Source organism: Bufo gargarizans, chromosome 4 (genome assembly GCF_014858855.1).
Source record: "Bufo gargarizans isolate SCDJY-AF-19 chromosome 4, ASM1485885v1, whole genome shotgun sequence".
NCBI classification, from domain to species: Eukaryota; Metazoa; Chordata; class Amphibia; order Anura; family Bufonidae; genus Bufo; species Bufo gargarizans.
The window spans coordinates 274,385,297-274,407,070 of record NC_058083.1 but is presented as its reverse complement, the minus strand read 5'-3'; positions in this window follow the sequence as shown (position 1 = coordinate 274,407,070).

Here is a 21,774-nt window from a genome sequence, read left to right as displayed (position 1 = left end):
GGTAGGACTATGTTCTCATCACGGGCATCTATGCCCCTTTTGATGCAATCCATTATCTTATTGGCCTTGGCAGCAGCTGCCTGACACTGGTTTTTACAGCTTAGTTTGATGTTCACAAAAATTCCTAGGTCCTTTTCCATGTCAGTGTTACCCGGTGTTTTACCATTTAGTATGTACTTGTGACTTGCCTTATTCCTTCCTATGTGCATAACCTTACATTTGTCAGTGTTAAACCTCATCTGCCACTTATCTGCCCAAGCCCAATACTGACCCCTGAGGTACTCTACTAGTGACAGTGACCCAATCTGAGTGTGTACCGTTAATAACCACCCTCTGTTTTCTATCAATGAGCCAGTTACTTACCCACATACAGACATTTTCTCCCAGTCCAAGCATTCTCATTTTATATACTAACCTTTTATGCGGTACAGTGTCAAATTCTTTGGAGAAGTCGAGATATACAACATCCATTAATTCACTGCTGTCAAGTCTAGAACTTACCTCCTCATAGAAACTGATTTAATTAGTTCGACATGACCGATCCCTCATAAAGCCACGCTGATATGGCGTTATTTGCTTATTTTCCTTGAGGTCCAAAAACCTTCAAATAGTTTAACCACGACAGATGTTAAACTTACCGGCCTATAGTTTCCGGGCTCTGTTTTTGGACCCTTTTTTAATATTGGCATTACATTTGCTATGCGCCAATCCTGTGGAACACTCCCGGTCAGTATAAAGTCCTTAAATATCAGAAATAAGGGTCTGGGTGTGACATTACTTAATTCTCTTAGTATATGGGGTGTATGCCATCTGGTTCTGGCAATTTGTCTATTTTAATCTTTTTAATACGCCGCTGTACTTTTTCCTGGGTCAGACAGGATACTTTTAATGGGGAATTAACTTTTACATTTTCTTCAGTGAATACAGTGGAGAAAAAAATATTTTATATAATAAACTCCTATTAGTAAGTTATTATTGTTTTTGCCTCCTCACACATCACTAATTACTGTCCACCAGTTTTATTAGTCAGGCTTCTGGCATTAGTATACATACATTTAAGAGGATTATGTACATTTTCTACCCTACACTTTTCCTTCTGAGCTGTTCTAGTCGCTCCTTCCATTTCTCCACCAGTCCCATTACCTTGCCCCAGGTCTCTATCTGTACTATATTCCCATCCTATAATGTAATTACCCTCCCCCAGTTCCTAGTTTAAACACTCCTCCAACCTTCTAGCCATCTTCTCCCCCAACACAGCTGCCCCTTCCCCATTGAGGTGCAGCCCAGCCCTACGATAGAGCCTGTAGCCAACAGATAAGTCGGCCCAGTTCTCCAGGAACCCAAACCCCTTCTTCCTACACCATTTCTTGAGCCACTAGTTAACCTCCCTAATCTGTCGCTGCCTTTCTTGTGTGGCTCGTGGTACTGGTAGTATTTTGGAAAATACTACCTTTGAGGTCTTTGCCCTAAGCTTTTGACCTAAAGCCTAAATCCCTAAAATCGTTTTTTTTAAGGACGCTCCACCTACCTCTAACCTTGTCATTAGTTCCGATATGGACCATGACCGCTGGATCTTCTCCAGCCCCTCCCAGTAATCTGTCAACCCGATCCACGATGTGTCGAACTCGAGCGCCAGGAAGACAACACACCGTTCAACGATCCTGGTCTTTGTGACAGATTGCCCTATCTGTACCCCTAATAATTGAGTCTCCCACTACCAGCACCTGTCTGGCCTTCCCTGCTCTCCTGGTCCCCTGCTTACTGGATATTTTCCTCACTGGCAGAGGAAGTGTCTGGCTGCAGCAGTGCTCTCTCTAAACTGACATCCCCCTCATCTGCCAACTGTGCTAACTTGTTGGGGTGTGTCAGATCAGGGCTAGCCTCCCTGGCACTCTTTCCTCTACCCTGCTTTCTGTTACCCAGCTAGCTACCTCAGTTTCCTGAGCCTCCTTACTACCACGCTCCCCCACATCTACCCCATAGATTGTTTGCTCAGTGAGCAGCAAACTGTTTTCTTCTCAGTGTTTAAATTTGCCTGTTTAGATACTCGATGTGCGATTCCAAATGCAATTTGCTCATATTTTAAACAAATATATGCACCCTCAAATGACTGTTCCAGGACTGCATACATTAGACAAGATGTGCACTGGACTGCGCTGTCAATAATGGAACACATACTAAGATTACGCAAGAAAAGAGAAAAATTCAATATAGTGCAGTGAAAAGAATCTAACTTACTGTAGTCCCGAATCTGAAGTCACTTTATCTAAAGTCACACACTTAATACAAACACACACTTGAACTCAAACACACGAATGCTCACAAACTCACATTATTTGCCTGCTTTTTTCCTCTGGATTCAAAGGACTAAGTTGCCCTCAAGGCTGGCTATTTAAAACATTTCTATGAGAAGGAACATAAAGTGTATGATCTGAAATGATTTATTCTAGATGAAACAAAAAACACTGATGACAACATGAGGTATAGGGATGCATTTATTACAACAGGAAGTATACTGGATTTATAACCTGGACCGAGACTAAAAGGTTGTTTTTATAGGTTCTTGATGGTAGCCATCTGTGCACATACAATCAAGCATGCTAAGGAGGGCAAGTGTTTCATCTACAGCCTTATGTATATTTTACTATGATAAAAAAATTTGAAGATTCTGAGGGTAACTTATCCTGAGGATAATATTTTAAGTCAGTTTTGCTTAAAAGGGGTTATCAAATCCCTATAATGATCCCCAGCATGCTCAGGCCCCTATTCTAGAGCATACTTACCTGCTCCCTGGCACCCGTGTCCCTCTGGATCCCTGCACGGCCACCACTGCTTCTCCTTGTCGCATGGATCAAAACATCCGGCAATGGGGGGGGGGGGTGCAGCTAATAGCAGGCTAGCTGCTAGGGAGGCTGGTCACCGTCACTGCCTGCTATAGGCTCCATCCCCCATCACCGGCTGTTTTGATCAGTGTGACAGGGAGATGCAGAGGTGGCTGTGTAGGGATCCAGAGGAACATGGGTGCTAAAAAAGCATGAATTGCGATCATATTGGTCCACGAACCCAATTCATCACATGCCCATGTTCTCTGCTGCCATGTCCAGGACACGATTTGAGACCATCCTGCACCTCTCGTCCCAGAGGCCACCCAGCTTTTGACCGGCTCCACAAAATTCGGCCCCTCATAGACCACCTTAACACAAATTTGCAGATTTGTATATCCCTGAGCAAAACATCTGCATAGACGAGTCCCTTATACATTTTACCGGGTGCCTTGGCTTCAAACAATACATCCCAAGCAAGCGCGCCCGGTATGGGGTCAAATTGTATATACTCTGTGAAAGGGCCACAGACTATATGCACAAATTTTGAGTCTATGAGGGTAAAGATCAGACCCTGGAGCCGGTCGGTTGCCCTGACTACCTGGGGAGCAGTGAGAAGACAGTCTGGGACTTGGTGTCACCCTTATTTGGCAAGGGGTACCATCTTTATGTGGACAATTTTTACACAAGTGTGCCCCTCTTCAGGCATTTGTTTTTAGAACAGATTGGCTGCTGTGGCACCGCGCGACCTAGTGGCCGGGGCTTCCCCCAATGGCTCGTTACCACCCGTCTTGCAAGGGGGGAAAGGGCTGCCTTGTGTAACGAAGAACTGCTCGCGGTGAAATGGAGAGACAAGCGTGACGTTTACATGCTCACCTCCATTCACGCAGACACGACAATCCAAATAGAACGAGCAACCAGTGTCATTGTAAGGCCCCTCTCTGTCCACGACTATAATTTGCTCATGGGAGGGGTGGAATTCAATGACCAGATGTTGGCTCCTTATTTAGTGTCCTGCAGCACCAGACGCTGGTATAAGAAGGTGTCTGTATATTTAATTCAATTGACTATGTACAATAGTTTTGTTCTCTACAGTAAGGCTGGGAGAACAGGATCCTTCCTTAAATTTTTGGAAGAGATCATTGAGAACCTCCTGTATCCAGGAGGTTCCGTGGCCCCATCCAGCAGTGCAGTGAGCCGTCTACACGAGCGACATTTCCCCAATGTCATTGCTGGTACCTCAACCCAAGTGCCACCCCGAAAAAGATGTCGTGTCTGTAGCAGGAGTGGAATAAGGCGTGACACCCGCTATTTCTGCCCTATGCTTAGGGGAGTGTTTCCGGAAGTACCACACACAGGTACACTATTAGCATAGGGATTGCGTGACACAGGACAGGCACACAGGGCTCTTAGGGCCCTTTCACTCACAGCTGCTGCAAACCTCTCCTTTCACCTGGGACAAAGTGCATAATGTACTTCGCCACATCTCTGGGCGATTTGCGCTTTGCACATTGTCCCATGGAAAAGGAGAGGTTTGTCCTATAAAGGTAAAAAAATCACCGGTAAGCAAAAAAGTTAATGTTCTGTTCCAAAAGTTCTATAAAGTTTATAAAAGTTAATGTTCTGTTCAAATGTTATATAAAGTTAATGTTAATAAATGTATTGCGTTGCGGCCTGTTTTTGGTTTTTTTACCTTCTAGGTGGACCAACCGACGAACCAGCTGCAGCACCGATGTGCATTCTGACAGAAGCATTGCGCTAATGTCAGATTACACAAAAGTCGGTGTATGCGGCACTGCAAGACGAGATTTCTCCTCTGCAGTACAAAAGATACGTTTGCCGAGGCTTATGAGCTGAGGGGCGGTGTTCATATGCTTTGGCAAGTAATTATAGAATTTTATTTAAATGAACCTGAATGGGATGGGTGAGGAAATGATCTAGTACATTATTTGTGATGAACACAAGATTGTAGGAGTTTTTATGTGCTGTATATGGGAATTGCAGTAATAATTAGTTACGTGTATTAATTAAACAGCACATAATACTATATTAGCTTACAGTTTCACTACGAAATGAACAAATTGGAAAAAGGTTACTAATATTTAAGAGCAAGGTTATTTTTCAGGAAGCTATCTCATATTTTGCATTGCCCTTTTACTTCTTGGTGCAATTAAAGCTCAAAGCCAAGCATAGCCTCTTTCTTATTGAGCCACACAGTTCAAAGGCATCTTTGAAGGCTTTTGCTTAATAGTTAAAGTAAATTTGCTCTAAGGCAGATGCAAAACTATTTAGTTTCCTGTTCTGAAACTTCTGAAATTTCATAAAATACATTGTATTATTGTGTGATTAAAAGCTCAGCATTTAGCAGAATTCTGTAAAGCGGAGGACTGCCAAGCATTAACTGCATTACTTATTTTATTATCGTTGCAAGTAGAAAGGATTTTTATGTGCCCGTATGAAACTGCAGAGGCCTTAGGCAAAGCAGCATATTTGCGTGGGTGGATTTTATTGTTTGTGGCTGGCAGACTGAAGAATCACTCATGTCTGGGAGACATTACTGCTGCTACATCCTCACTCATTCCCTCAGATATTGTGTCTGATTACCAGAGAAACATTGTACAAAGGTGGTGCATTGAGTATTGCATGTCTGACCTACTTGTGTGTTCTCTTGTTCAACATACTGTCTTTGAAATAATTACCAAACGCAAATACATGGCCGGTTCCAGATTAAACACTGCACACAGAACTGAAGCCGTTAAGATTCCGTCAGGCACTTCACAACATGTCATATACTGAATATGTTCCTTACAGATCTTGATTAGTAAATGAGATAAGATTACAAAGCAACAGAAATAAAATGTATCAAAAGCAGGTGGATTTATTTTAACTACATGTAGCTGCAGCCGAAATTATTATTGGTAGTAGTATTAAGAATAGGAAATAGAAAGTATACCAATAACCAGACCAGATTTTAGGATTTTAAAGGGAACGTCACTAACAAAAATATGCATGTATGCAGGGGTTAACCTAGCCTTTCTGTTGCTTGAGGTGAAACCTGAAACAGCGCCCTCCCTCTCCAATGCCAATTTCTTAACCTAACTCCTTCCCTTCAGCCCATGGCCCTTCGGCTGCTCCCCCTCTTGCCCCTACCTGGGGCTGTCTGAGGCAATCGCCTCATCTGGCCTCATTGGTGGTGCACCCCTGCATGTTGAGTATGTGTATGTTTTAAAGAACGAGATACACATATCTGAAAACACAAGCAATGTGTGGGGCTGTTCAGAGCTGATCAATCTTTTTTTTTACGTTCCCAGTTGATCGTGAAATTTAGGCTGCTTCAGCTAACTGCCTGTCTGTGCCTTTAAAAAAAACAAAAAAAACACCTGTCTTAAAAGCATACAGTAGGTAGCTAGCATAGCTTTGATGTACAGACCCTGGTTTCTTCTCTTCTGATACAGACCCAATGGACATGATCATAGGCATGTTAAGTCACAAACATTTCCTTTTTACAGTGCTTTGTCATCAAATAAATAAAATGAATGACATTGATTATCTTGGTATAATGGCATCTGTCAGTAAGTTGGATACATGCTGACTCTTGTCCATTAAAAGCACCTACAATAGGCACTTCAGTATAAACCTAGAACATGGTGTAATGAAAGAAGCAGGGCTAGACTGATGAACCATGTTTTCTTTTACATCATGTGGATGGCCAGGTGTACTGTCAGGGGTAGATTCCTGAGACTGGAGAAAATGGCTGGCACGGCAGAACATTAGCTTTATATGCTCCAATATAATCACGATTGCGCAAATCGGCAATTAATGATGTGCATATTTTGGCGCAATACGTGCAATGTTACATTTTAGCAGGTCTGGCTACATATTACTGATTGGTGCACTAAGTATTGTTGTGAACTTGTGACATCACAGCACTATGTCTGTAGCATGTATGTATGGACAGCAGAGCCTATCAGCTACACTATATCACTATCTAACCTTCAATGACTATCTCCCACTAACTATCTATATTATATATATAAGCTAGCTAACTAACTAACTATCTAATGTAATGACACAGAGCACAGCAAAGACATTGCAGCCTTCTTATTGGCCCACAAGCAAGAAGCAGGGAGGGATCATGGGTTCAGATGAAAAAAAAAATTAGAATATTCGCAAATACTAATATATAGCACTATAGTCTAAATCTTCGCAAATTCTCAAAGTGGCGATATTTGCGATTAAAATTTGGTGCCACACCAACACTTTGATAAAAGAGACCAGTTTCTTCTGACTACCTGCCTCAGCTACTACTCTGATGCTGCCACACACCTGTTGCCACACATCTGATGCCAGGTGCTCCTTTATTCAGCCACCTTCATAAGCGGGTACTGGTATTGCCACCCACCGCCCCACTCTGTCACCGGGTCACTTTGTGGTCTCCTGATGCAGCCGCTGCTGCCATCTCCACACTATGTCAGTTTGCCACTCTGTGGTATCCTCCTGCTGCTGCCATATTCACACTATGTCACCTTGCCACTCTGTGGTATCCTGATGCTGCTGCTGCCATTTCCACACTATTTTACCTTGCCACTCTGAGGTATCCTCCTGCTGCTGCCATATCCACACTATGTCACCTTTCCACTCTGTGGTATCCTCCTGCTGCTGCCATATCCACACTATGTCACCTTTCCACTCTGTGGTATCCTCCTGCTGCTGCCATATTCACACCATGTCACCTTGCCACTCTGTGGTATCCTGCTGCTGCTACCATCTCCACACTATGTCACCTTGCCACTCTGGGGTCTCCTCCTGCCGCTGCTGCCATCTCCACACTATGTTGCATTGCCAATCAGTGGTAACCTCCTGCTGCTGCTGCCATATCCACACTATATCACATTGCCACTCTGTGGTCTCCTGATGCTGCTGCCATATCCACACTATGTCACCTTGCCACTCTGTGGTATCCTCATGCTGCTGCCATATTCACACTATGTCACTTTTCCATTCTGTGGTATCCTCCTGCTGCGGCTACCATCTCCACACTATGTCACCTTGCCACTCTGTGGTCTCCTCCTGCTGTTGCTGCCATCCCACATCTATGTCGCCTTGCCTCTCTGTGGTATCCTCCTGCTGCCATATCCACACTATGTCACCTTGCCACTCTGTGGTTTCCTGATGCTGCTGCCATCTCCACACTATGTCACCTTGCCACTCTGTGGTCTCTTCCTGCTGTTGCTGCCATCTCCACACTATGTCGCCTTGCCACTCTGTGGTATCCTCCTGCTGCCATATCCACACTATGTCACCTTGCCACCCTGTGGTTTCCTGATGCTGCTGCCATATCCACACTATGTCACCTTGCCACTCTGTGGTATCCTCCTGCTGCTGCAATGTCCAGACTATGTCACCTTGCCACTCTGTGGTATCCTCCTGCTGCTGCCATATTCACACTATATCACCTTGACACTCTGTGGTATCCTCCTGCTGCTGCTACCATCTACACATTATGTCACCTTGCCACTTTGTGGTCTCCTCCTTCTGCTGCTGCCGTCTTCACACTATGTCGCCTTGCCACTCTATGGTATCCTCCTCCTGCTGCTGCCATATACACACTATGTCACCTTGCCACTCTGTGGTCTCCTTCTGTTGCTGCCATATCCACACTATGTCACCTTTCCACTCTGTGGTATCCTCCTGCTGCTGCTGCCATCTCCACACTATGTCACCTTGCCACTCTGTGGTCTCCTGATGCTGCTGCCATATCCGCACTATGTCACCTCTCCACTCTGTGGTATCCATATGCTGCTTCCACCTCATCAATATGTCATAGGGCCACTCTGTGGACTTCTTATGCTATTCCCACCCTCCCCACTTCATGACTGGGCCACTATTTTGAGTTTCAGCCTGGCTGACATCATGATTTGTTTGACCTTTCTTCTGATCTGTCAGTAGGAAGGAAAAATGAGACTCACAACGGATCCTGTCTGTGTAGCAACTATAAGGCCTATATGGTCCCAGTAGAATTGGCTTATGATTTGGTAGCCAAAAGCAGGAGTGGGTACAAAACACAGAAGACATGCAAATATTCCATTCACGTGTCATCTCTGTTTTGGATCCACTCCTGTTTTTTTGGGAATTAGCAATACTGATGGATTACTGACCAAATGCTGACCGAGTGAAGGCGGATGCTCCACAGACAGGATCCGTTTTTTGTGGGTTATTGTTCTGACAGATCAGAGGAAGGGCAAAATAATTAGTGAAGTCGACACAAACTTACTGCTGACACCCTCTCCACTCTGTCTGGAGGGGCTCTACTTGTATACGCGTTTAATAGAAAAGGTTCTGTAAACATCTATGTGGAATCAGCTGGCAACGGTATCAAAGGAGTGCGCTTCTTCTTGATGCTAACATCGACCTGTAAGGCTGAGTTCATACTTGAGTTATTTGGTCAGTTTTGGCCCCGTGACTGCCCAAATAAGTGAAGTGTGCAGTGATTCTAAGAACGACCCCTGTCATCTGCATGTCATACGGACTCACAGTATTATTTCACTACCAAAGCAGACTCCCTATGCGTTTTACTGCAAGGCACAGTGTTCTACACCACTATAAAGGCTCTCTGCAGCCAGGAAATAGTAGTTTTTTAATGTAATTCGCTGCAAATATATTTTCAGAAACATTTGACGTGTCTGTATTTCAAACTCTGTAGAGATGAGATGCAGCTGAAATAATTTGTCATGGCGGTCTAACAGAGGAGAAGAGGAAAGAGAAGGTCTACATGACAGGAGATGTTTCTGGATGTAAGGTATGTGGTCAAGTATTGGGGAGGGGGTGCAAGAGAAAGGACCCGCCCCGGGGGCCAAACACCCTGGGCACGCCACTGCGCCAGCTATTTCTCTACCCGTGAACTTTCCCTAGTAAAATCCTAAGAAAGCACAGCATAACAGCAGCCTGAGGAGCGCACTCCCCTTGGGTCCCAGGCGGCTGCCTCTGCCATTCCCGGGCAGCGAGTGACACTCTCTGGACTTGTTTGCACAGCTCTCCTGCCAAGGTTTTTTTCTCCACCCACAAAAGAGGGAAGAGGAGGTTCAGACAAACTGACGCTGTTTGAGCCTCTTCAGCCGCCGTCCTTGAGGTTGTTGGTTCTCTGGCGGCTTCTGTAGTCTTATCTGCTGGCGCCTTATCTGCTGGCTGCTGCACTGCAGAGATGTGTTTGTGATCTCCGGGGTAAGTTGTGTGCGCTGCTCTGTGTTCTCCTATGTTTCTCATTGCACTCACTGAACTGCTTTACGTCTCATAGCAAGTCCTTAGTTCAGCCTCTTGAAACTACAGCACAGAGCATGCTGTCAGGAGAGCGTTGTAGTAGTAGTAGTGACTTCTTGTAAGTTTTGTTGCGCTGGTTTGCTTCTGTCTATTGATATGTGAGTGGCAGGCTGATGATGGGGGTCATAATACCAATGTACTTCTCACTTTTGAGACATGTAGAGGGTGCAGTCTAACTGTGACTGCACACCCCTGAAGCTGTCCTATAGACCAAGCCTGTGGTCCTCATTACAGGCAGTTATTGGGAACTTTGGGAAGTAACTGCCTGCTCCTCCGAGGAGTTGAGAGCTGCATTTACATGTAGTGAACTTACACCATTCACACAATTCTTATGTACAGGATTCGTAGGATTCGAGATTCAAAAGATTCAATATATTCGAGAACCTTTTCGGATTCGGATTAGAAAAAAATTGGATTCGTCCCACCTCTAATATATAGCTAGCCATCAAGACAACAGCTCCCCTTATCAGCCTCTTTTATCACTAAATCCGACCTTCTCATCAAGTCTTTCAGTGCATTGAATTCCCCTGGGGACATGTTCATTTTCCTTTTCCTTATGGCTGCAGACTCTGTACCTTTTGTGGGAAGATTTAACTCTCGTGTGTAATGCGCACACATTTTTCTCTATCATCTCCTGGAAGCAGTCTAAAGCAAGAGACCTCAATTGAATCGGATAGAAGTCTCTATTAAATGTTTTAAAAGCAGTAGCAGAATTGATATGCAAAACAGACTCCTGTTCAGATAGCATTTCCTGGAGGAGAGAAATGTGGGCTAATTCCTTTATTCATTGAACACTGTGATACGCAATGTAAATCAATATTATCATGATGAGAATTACATGGCCCAGAATCTTCAGTAGATAGAAATAGCTTTTTTAAGGTCAGATTGCGCGCCAAACGATTCACATCTACAATTGTTTGATACAAATTAAAGTGGTATGTGGGTGAAAAAGAAATAATAGGAAATATATGTACGTCCTATTAGCCATACTGCGTTGATTTTTATATTGTTGAAAAAAAAATTTGGGGGGTGTATTAATAGGAAAATAAAAAAGGAAAAAATATATGTTATAATTGCCGTTCAGCGGTGAAGTTACATTGTACTACAGCCATTTACGGGATGTATTAATAGGAATGATACATATGTCCTATTAGCCGTTCTGCATTGATTTTACATTGTTTTACTTTTTCGGGCTGTATTGGGGTGTAGGAAAAAAAAAAAAAGTCTTAATTGCCCCTCTGCGGTAAAATTTCATTGTACTACAGCCGTTTACGGGGTGTATTGAAGGGAAATAAACCTACTTTCTATTATTCATTCTGCGGTGAATTGCGATTGTTATTTATTTTTTTTGGGGGGGGGGGGGAGTTTCTTAATCTGGAAAAATATATGTCATAATTGCCATTCAGCGGTGATGGTGAAGTTACATTGTACTACAGCCATTGACAGGGTGTATTGAAGGGAAATAAACCTACTTCCTTTCATTCGTTCTGCTGTGAATTGTGATTGTTATTTATTGGGGGGATTATTAATCGGGAAAAAAAAATATGTCTTAATTGTGATTCTGCGGTGAAGTTACATTGTACTACAGCCTTTTTTGGCGGGTATTATTTTAATTTAATTATTTTATGATACAGTATCTCAGACAGACAGGTGACAGGCGCTTCAAAGGGAACATCCAGTGGCCAAAATGTTTCTGAAGAAGCGTGGGTGGCAGCAGGAGTCACAGCGAGAGGCCTGAGCTCCCGGTGTCATCTAGCGGTCGTGTCTTGACCAGCAACCCAGCAGTGCTTGAACAGTTCAACTTCGCAACATCAGACACCCCCAGCCAAGAGTCGGTGGATTCCTCTGACACAACGCTTAGTTGGCATGGCCCGGAAGCAGGCCCTGTGCTCCCAACTGTCCTCAATCTGCCTCTGTCTCTTTCTGCTACCTCACCGCTAGAGGGAACAGAAAATGACAGCGAGGACAAGCTACTAGAGGACAGTCAGCAGCTACCGCCCAGCCAAGAACTGGAGGAGACATCTGCCGCTTCCTCCGGTAGGTGGGCAAGTAGTGATGATGAGAGTCGCATGGGAGCAGGAATTATGAGCGGTCAGGCTCCTGGCCCTGAGACCGTTGAGCGGGACACCAGTGATGCGCAGACAGTAGTGGATGACAATGATGTAGCCGATCGCACTTGGAAGCCGGGTGAAGAAAGGGCTTCACCATCATCATCAGGAGAAGAGGGAGACAGCTGGTCCATGAGGCAGTAGCTAAGCCAGCAGGGTGGTAGCATGGCCATGAGTCAGCAGGGTGACAGCAGCGATGGGAGGTCGGGAGCCAAACATGCCTTGTATAGACCACCTGCTTCGCAGGAGCCTACCTGCCTGGAAAGTAGTGGTGCAGGGGTTCACAAAACCGGTAACAGGCAGTCAGTGCAGAGTTTTGGGGGAAGAATACCATACTCAGCGGTGTGGCAATTTTTTGTTAGGCCACCAGAGGAGGTGAACATGGCCATTTGCCTAATTTGTGGGCAGAAGGTGAATCATTGACAGGGTGCCAATGTTGGCACCATGGCCCTGCTTCAACACATGCAGGGTCATCATAAAGTGCCTGGGAGAACTAAGGCTCCGATATGGTGGTTCAGCCTCCTACAGCAACTGCTGCATCACCCAGTGGCACGCACCTAATTTCATGCAGTCAAGGCTCCACCACCTCAGCCGAAGAGAGCTGTTTGTCCTTCCCATCATCTGCTGGTCCTGATGCTCCTCCTACTCCTCGTCAGTCATCCCATCAGCAACCGATCACTGAAGCGATTGCCAAGAGGCAACAGTATGCATGCACTCATCCAACGGCGCAGAAACTAAACGTGCTCCTGGCCAAGTTGCTGGTGCTGCAGTCCCTTCCTTTCTAAGTGGTGGACTATGCACCTTTCAGAGAACTGATGTTGTGCTGAGCCGAGGTGGAGAGTCCCAAGCCCTCATTTCTTTGTGAAAAAGACAGTACCAGCCTATCACACATATAAAGAACAGAAGGTGGGCCAGTCCTTGACCCTGTTGGTGTCTGCCAAAGTGCATGGCAGCGCCGATGTGTGGAGATGTAACTATGGTCAAGGACAATATATGTCCTTTACGGCCCACTGGGTAAATGTGGTTCCTGCCCAGCCACACCAGCAACTTGGCCAGGTGATGCCGCTTCCGCCTAAATGTTCTTACACCGTTGCTCCTGCAACAATGTCCGTATCTGCCTCCTCATCCTCCACCGTGTTCTCAGCCTCCACTGCAGGGACAATTCACAGTGCCTCTCCAGCATACCACATGTGCAGGGCACGGCGGTGTTGCGCTGTTCTGCACCTACTTTGCCTGGGCAAACAGAGTCACACAGGAGAGGAACTGTTCTGCGTCCTTCGTCAAGAAATCGAATCCTGGCTTTCTCATAGACAACTGAAAATCGGAACCATGGTGACCGACAACGGGAAGAAACATGGTGTCAGCGCTGCGTCAAGGAGGGCTGAGCCATGCGACCTGTAAGGCGCACGTGTTCAATCTGGTTGTAAAACGGTTCCTGAAGTCTTTACCCCATCTGCAAGACATCCTTAAAATGGCCAGGAAACTTTTCATGCACTTTAACTACTCGTACACCGCAAAGCACACCCTCCTTGAGCTGCAGCGGCAGAACGGTGTCCTCCAACATAGGCTGATATGCAACGTTTCCACCCACTGGAATTCCATCCTTCATATGTTGGACCAATTACATGAAGAGAGAAAGGCCATAAACGATTTCTTGATGATACAGACGGATAGAGTTACTCCCCTGTGTAACTTTGATGTTAGCCAGTGGCAGCTCATGCATTTTACCTGCCATTTGCTCAGGCTCTTTGATGATGCCACTTTTGATTTCTTTATTTTGATTCATGTCCTGGAACAGAGGCTGCTAAATCTGGCTGGCAGGGAAAAGGAGACGTGGCCACTACATCTCACGGCCACATGAGCCCTGTGAGGGCTGAACTAGAGGAGGAGGACATTTGAGCACAAACAATGGATAGAGAAATTGGTAGTTTTTCCACACAGGTGACAGGAGAGGAGGAGCAGAAGTTGCCGGAGAAGCAACAGGGCAATAAGGGAGACGAGGCAGAGAACCCAGACACACCATGGCAGTATGCAGTGGAGATGGAGGCAGGGAGTCCCTCCGAGTCATTAATTGTCAAACAGCAAGGATTGTCTACGCAGCTCAGTGTCCTGTAAAAAGATCTATGTTGGGAAGACCATCCAAGAGTTTAGGCGTGGAATATGCCAACACATAAGCAGCATAAACACCAAAGCGAACACAACTACAGTATATCAAGGCATATGAGACAATGCCATGCAGGAGATCCCAAATGCCTCTCTTTTGGGGGCATACAGTATGTAAAAAATCACTTGGAATAAGAAGAGAGAACTTAGACAAACTTCTACTGCAAAAAGAAATGAAGTCGATTTACAGACTAGATAGTCTCAGTCGTAATGGACTCACTATAGGTTTTATATTTGCTTCATTTCTGTAGTTCTATGTTGATGGTCACTAGAGAAAAATGTATCAATATAAAGATAATCTCATGTGAGACATGATGTAGACATCGCCCGTATATTTGATGTAGGAATTTACACAAAACATATTTAACTTTATATATTGTGGTAATGTGAACAGTGCTGTAAGGTGTGTTGTCCCACTTCAGGTACCTCAGATGGGTGAGACAGATAAAATCCAGAGAGTGGCAGTAGTCTTAGCAAAGCATAGTTTGCTGAGACATTTTTGTATACATTTTCTGGGCTGGATTTTACTTGGACTGGTGACTAGGCTTAATAGAGGGAGTTGCCAGTCCACACCCTTCCAGTACGGGTTTTCCTTTCTACCTGAGGTGATTGCAGGTGAGGCCTGCTGTAATCAGGCTGGCATAAAGCCCTGTGTGTGGTCTCAGATCGCCAGGCTGAGAGACCCCGGGGCCCTGTGACAGCACAAAGTTTGGGGAACGCCGTGACGCCGGGATTCAACGGTCACAAGGCCGGAGTCAGGAGGACTGTTGGGCCACACTTACCCATACTGGTACGGGACCGATTACAGCCGGAGAGGCTGGGGGACTACGTGCTGAGAAAAAGACGTATATGGGTTCCATGTGTAAACAGGGTTCTGTAGCTGAGTCAGGGCCACCTTAACAGGTGTAGTGAGAGCTCAGCTGGGCAGATACACACCCAGTGATTATTAACTGGACTGTTCCGTGTATGAAAAATGTCCCAATAAATGCAATGTTTGGCCCCAAAGCTGCGGTGGACAACGATTCTTGTGAGAATGACCCCCCCAAGTACAGCGATCCCTTACAATATTTTTCATCTTTGTTGATTTGACACCCTTTCCTTAATTAATGTGGGCATGTCCAGCTCACGTTTCTCCTGTATGCCATATTATAATAATACTTAGCATTTGCGCATTTTGGGTTAGGTCACTTTATTGTCACTTATTTTTTATTCATATTTCCACCAGTAGCTAAATTTGGTTATTCATTTTTTAAGTCATAGGTTCTTCACATTGGGTTTTTATATAATTATTAAGGTTATATTTTTATATTTTGTTATATATGACACCTATCAGCAACATGTTTCATGTGACAGAATGTAGGATAAGTAATATATTGATTTATTATAAAATTAAGTGCAACACTATATGCATAATATTTAGCTCTTACAGTGGAATTTCTAGTCAATAGTTTCCTTATGAGTTAGTACACGCACATCAAGTAGCCATGCAGGCTCTTCCCTCTTTTCTTTTTTTCTAAGTCCGTGCGCACCTACCTTGTGCGCAGCAGATGAATGGTTTCCCATTCAGAGTCCCTGCGCATCGATGGTCTGCGCAGGACATGTGGACTAGAGATCCTGATTCTGCTTTCATGACTAAGTCTGTGCGCAGACTCAGTCAGGGTTTTATTCCCCTTCACTGTATCTCTAAGTCTGTGCGCAGCTGGTTCACACGCAGGAAGTCATCCAGCTACCTCACATCTGCCCTATGATAGGCTCATGGGCAAGCAAGGTGTAGGTGAGCTGGACATCCTATTGGATCAAATGAGTATCAGTCTTACATGTTTATACCTTCCTCATAGAAGCATTGCACTCTGATTGATTGAGATGTCTGCCAATACTGTTTGTAATCCTCGTTAGTGGCGTTTGGCTTCCAGTCTGCCCGTTACCCCTGAGGAAGCCAGGTTGCTGGCGAAATATGTTTAGATTTTAGATGTGTTTGCCTGTGTACAGTTCAGCTTCATGTATCAGCATGCTAGTGGTTGGCAATCAGTCCAGATCTTTCAGTAAGTCAGTGGGCCTACTGGCTATTGATGTAGGGCTGTCAGTATTGTTGCTGTAGGGTGGAGAGAGAGAACATCCCCACTCTGGGTATTAATCGCAAAAACAAGTCTGTACTCAGGGAACAGTTATTTTAAAACACTTTATTTAGTGCTCACAGTTTTTTTTACACATTAATAAAAGTTATATTTTAGCATTTGTCAATCTGGGTCAAGTTAGGTAATAAGCCCTAGTGGCTAATTGATTGGTGACAGTTGAATTGTTACCATTCAGCCGAGGGATGACTACTGGCTCTCCACCATGTTAGACCCTCGCTACTGGTCCAAAATTAGGGCCTTTTTTACACCTGCTGAGAGGGTGGACAAACTCAACTACTATCGAGACAACCTATGTAGTCAGTTGGCAGCTGCTTTTGTGCGCCATCGCCCCATCCTCACGCAGTTCTGACTGGGGGGAGCTCTGCGCTCACGTTCCACTGTCATGGCTGCTTGGGGTGGGGGGACAGGAGCAGAACCATCTCCATCAACAGCAACTTAAGTCTAGAGCAGTTGCTGATGAGAAAGCAACTAGAAAGTCGCTGATGAGCAGTTTTATTCACCCGCCTACTGATGAAACTACTCACCAGCTGCAGCAGGTAAACATAGAGCAGAACCTGAACCAGCAGGTTGTTGCATACTTGGAGTAAACCCTGCCACCCCACATCGAAGAACCCCTGGACTACTGGGCAGACAAACTCAATTTGTGGCCGCAACTGGCCGAGTTTGCAATGGACAAGCATCAGAGTGGGTGTTTAGTGTGGCGGGGGCCATAGTTACCCAAAGGAGAACTTGCCCGTCCAAAATGTGGAGAAACTGACCTTTGTGAAGATGAATCAGGTGTGGATCAGCCAGGATTTTCAAACACCAGTGCCTGATGCATCAGACTAGATTATCTATGGTGCCACACCTACACTTTGTCAAAAGAGACCTGTTTTTTCTGGCTACCTTCTTCAGCTACTATTCTGATGCTGCCACCCGCCTGATGCCACACCTGCTGCCAGGTGCTCCTACTGTCACTCACCATCTTCAGCTGGTACTAGTATTGCCTCCCACCTCCCCACTCTGTCACTTGGCCACTCTGTGGTCTACTCATTTTTCTGCCACCTCACCACTATGTCACTGGGCCACTCTGTGGTCTCCTCATGCTGCTGCCACCTCAACACTATGTCACTGAGCCACTCTGTGGCCTGCTCATGCTGCTTCCACCTCACCACTCGGTGGTCTCCTCATGCTGCTGCTACATCAACACTCTGGTCTCCTAATGGTGCTGCCACCTCAATACTATGTCAATGGGCCACTCTGTTATCTCCTCATGCTGCTGCTACCTCACCACTCTGTGTTATCCTCATGCTGCTGCCACATCACCACTGTGTGATCTCCTCATGCTGCTTCCACCTCACCACTATGCCACTGGGCTACTATGTGGTCTCCTCATGCTGCTGCCACCTCACCACTATGTCACTGAGCCACTCTGTGGTCTTCTCATGCTGCTGCCGCATAACCACTCTGTGGTATCCTCATGCTGCTGCCACCTCACCACTCTGTCAATGGGCCACTCTCTGGTCTTCTGATACTGCTTCCACCTCACCACTCTGTGGTCTGCTCATGCTGCTGCCACATCTCCACTCTGTGGTCTCCTCATGATGCTGCCACCTCAACACTATGTCACTGGGCCACTCTGTGGTCTCCTCATACTACTGCCACCTCACTGCTATGTCACTGGGCCACTCTGTGGTCTCCTCATGCTGCTGTTACCTCAACACTATATCACTGAACTCTGTGGTCTCCTAATGCTTCTGCCACCTCCCCACTCTGTGGTCTCCTCATGCTATTGCTACCTCAATACTATGTCACTAGGCCACTCTGTGGTTTCCTCATGCTGCATCCACATCACCACTATGTCACTGTGCCACTCTGTGGTCTCCTCATGCTGCTGCCACCTCAACACTCTGTAGTATCCTCATGCTGCTGCTACCTCAACACTATGTCACTGGGCCACTCTGTGGTCTCATACTGCTGCCACATCACCACTATGGTCTCCTCATGCTGCTGCCACCTCACCACTATGTCACTGGGCCACTCTGTGGTCTCCCTATGCTGCCGCCACCTCACCACTATGTCACTGGGCCACTCTGTGGTCTTCTCATGCTGCTGCCACCTCAACACTCTCTCAGTGGGCCAATCTGTGGACTTCTTATGCTGTCACCACCATCCCCACTCCATGACTGGACCACTATTTAGGATTTTTGGCCTGGTTGACCTCATCATTTATTTGACCTTTTTTCTGATCAGTCGGAAGGAAAAATGGGCCTGTATGACATGGTCCCTATTTTGCATCAGAATTGGCTTATGATTTGGTAGCCAAAAGCAGGAATGGGTACAAAACATAGAAGACATGCATTCTATTCCATTCACGTGTCATCTCTGTTTTGGATCCACTCCTGTTCACATCACCACTATGTCACTGGACAACTATGTGGTCTCCTCATGCTGCTACCACCTCACCACTATTTCACTGGGCAACTCTGTGGTCTCCTCATACTGCTGTCACCTCCCCACTCTGTCACTGGGCCACTCTATATTTTCCTCATGTTGCTGCGACATCACTACTCTGTGGTCTCCTCATGCTGTTGCTACCTCAACATTATGTCACTGGGCCACTTTGTGGTCCCCTTATGCCACTGCCACATTTTTGACCATTCTTCTGATCTGTCAGAAGGAAGGAAAAATTAGACGCACATTCGATCCTGTCTATGTAGTAGCTGTAAGGCCTGTATGACATGGTCCCTATTTTGCATTAGAATTGGCTAATGATTTGGTAGCCAAAAGCAGAAGTGGGTACAAAACACAGAAGACATGCATTCTATTCCATTCACGTGTTATCTCTGTTTTGGATCCACTCCTGTGTTTTTGGGGCTTTAGCAATACTGATGGATTACTGGTCAAATGCTGACCGCATGAAGACGGATGCTCAACAGACAGGATCCGTTTTTTGGGGGTTATTGTTCTGATAGATCAGAGGAAGGGCAAATGAATCAGTGACATCAACACAAACTTACTGCTCACACCCTCTTCACTCTGTCAGAGGTGCTCTATTTGTATAAGCGTTTAATAGAACAGGTTCTGTAGACATCTATGTGAAATCAGCCGATGACAGTGTAAAAGGAGTGCGCTCTTTCACGCTATAGTAGAATCTTGGGCCACTGCATGGTTCTTTATACCTGGAGCTAACGTTTACCTGTAAAGCTGAGTTCTTGAGTTATTTGGTCAGTTTTGGCCCTGTAATTAACCAAATGAGTGAAGTGTGAAGTGATTCTAAGAGCGACGCCTGTCATCTGTGTGTCATATTGACTCCCAGTATTGTTTAACTACCACAGCAGACTCCATATGCATGTTACTAGAAGGCACACTGTTCTAAACCACTATGCAGGCTCTTAGCAGCCAGGAAATAACTGTTTTGAACCACAAATAAATTTGTATCTAATCAAATCTTGGAAAATTCTGCGAACTGACTGAATCAAATTTTTTAGAAATTTGGTCATCTCTAATTAGTAGAATGAGCCTTTCTCATAGTTTGGAACCGATGAGGAAAATAAAGATATCTTGAATGGATTATGGGGATATTTAGATCCTTGAATTAATTATCACATTAATCCACTTAATTTTCCAAAGTTCTGAACACAAGAATAGTTACGAAGCACCAGAGTCACCATACAGATCACAGTCAGTAAAGTCCAAAACAGCTACCAGCCATCCAAAACTACTCTGGCTGGTATGACTTAGGCCTGTATTAGACATGCAGACCAGCATTTTAATTGTTGGGAAAGAAGTGTTACTTACTGACAATCGCCTGCTCGTCAGTGGAGGAGACCGCTGCTATTACATGTAGCGATCTTTTCAACAGAACACTAGTACACATGTAGCAGACCTTCCAGAATGACGAGGGAGGTACGAAGATAAGAAAACAAGCAAAGTCAAAAACAGGAAAAGGAATTCCCGATCAATGCAATACACAAATGGCTAATCCAGAAGAGAGACAGGTTCTGTTATCAGGAAAGTTGATATACATAAACAGGAACAGCAGACACAAGAGTAAATCCAAAAACAAGCCAGAAGTCAGATCACCATAAATGTCAGAATAAAGTTGCGAAGTATAGAGCCTAGAACACTAAACACAATCACAGGCAATGTTGATAGAAAATCAGCTGTCTTAAATATCCCACCTAGCTCTGGGATTCGACACAAAGTCAGAAAGCTGATTGGCTCGGTTTCCACTCACTCTGACAAGTCAAGCACCCAGGACTTGTCTGGCAGGCATAGAACCCCTCCCAGTACAGCAATGCATAGTGATGTGAACTCCTGACAAGAAGCTTCAACTACCAGGTGTGGAAGATAAAATTTAGAGTAGTAACCACCACATCGCTTATTTTCATTGGTGCCATTTGTCTACTCACGATACACTTTCATCATAGCAGAACACGAACAATTTACAAACTGCATAGTTTCAGGAAGACTTGGGCTGAAAGCTAATAATCATCCCTTTTTGAACTCTGATAAATCACCCCTTTTACTCATGACTGCAACAAGGGATATGTTTGCAGACAGTCTATGGCACTCTTTATGTACCCACCAAGCCAGCACAAGACACGTGACTTCCTTTAGGAGCAAAACACTGCAGATGTCAAAAGTAGGAAGTGGTCATTATAATGTGACTCAATCATGTATACATACTGTATATGTCCATTGTCACAAAGGATGATGACAATGTTTTTTTCAATACATCTTTTGACAATGGCACATTCTGTACTCACAAACTCTGCTGTGCTTTATCTGTATAGTCTATATCCTGTGTTTTCCCTGTTAAACGCCCAGTTTTTTTTATCATGCAAATGTATATGATGTTTGCATCATTTGTAACCTATAAATGCTATCATTATTCCTATAACTCTATTCTCTCCTTCCTTGGCAGTCTAAGAAAATAAATTACAGAGGGAATATTCAATATTTTATGTATTTAATATCTTTGTGTCATCTGAATAATAATGAAATATGTCAAAGTCAATCTTTGTCAATTACCTACAATGATACTGTGCATTATTATTCTACATAAAGATAGATTTATATACAGTATATGCAGCTGCTTTCAGAACAATATTAATGTATGTTCTGAGTCTGACCATTATATGAAGATATTTCAGAATCAGAAGAACTGTGTCTTAAAGACTCTGTGTTGGCATGATCATGTCAGCTGCAGATATATCTGCATAATATTCATATGCAAATGAGCAC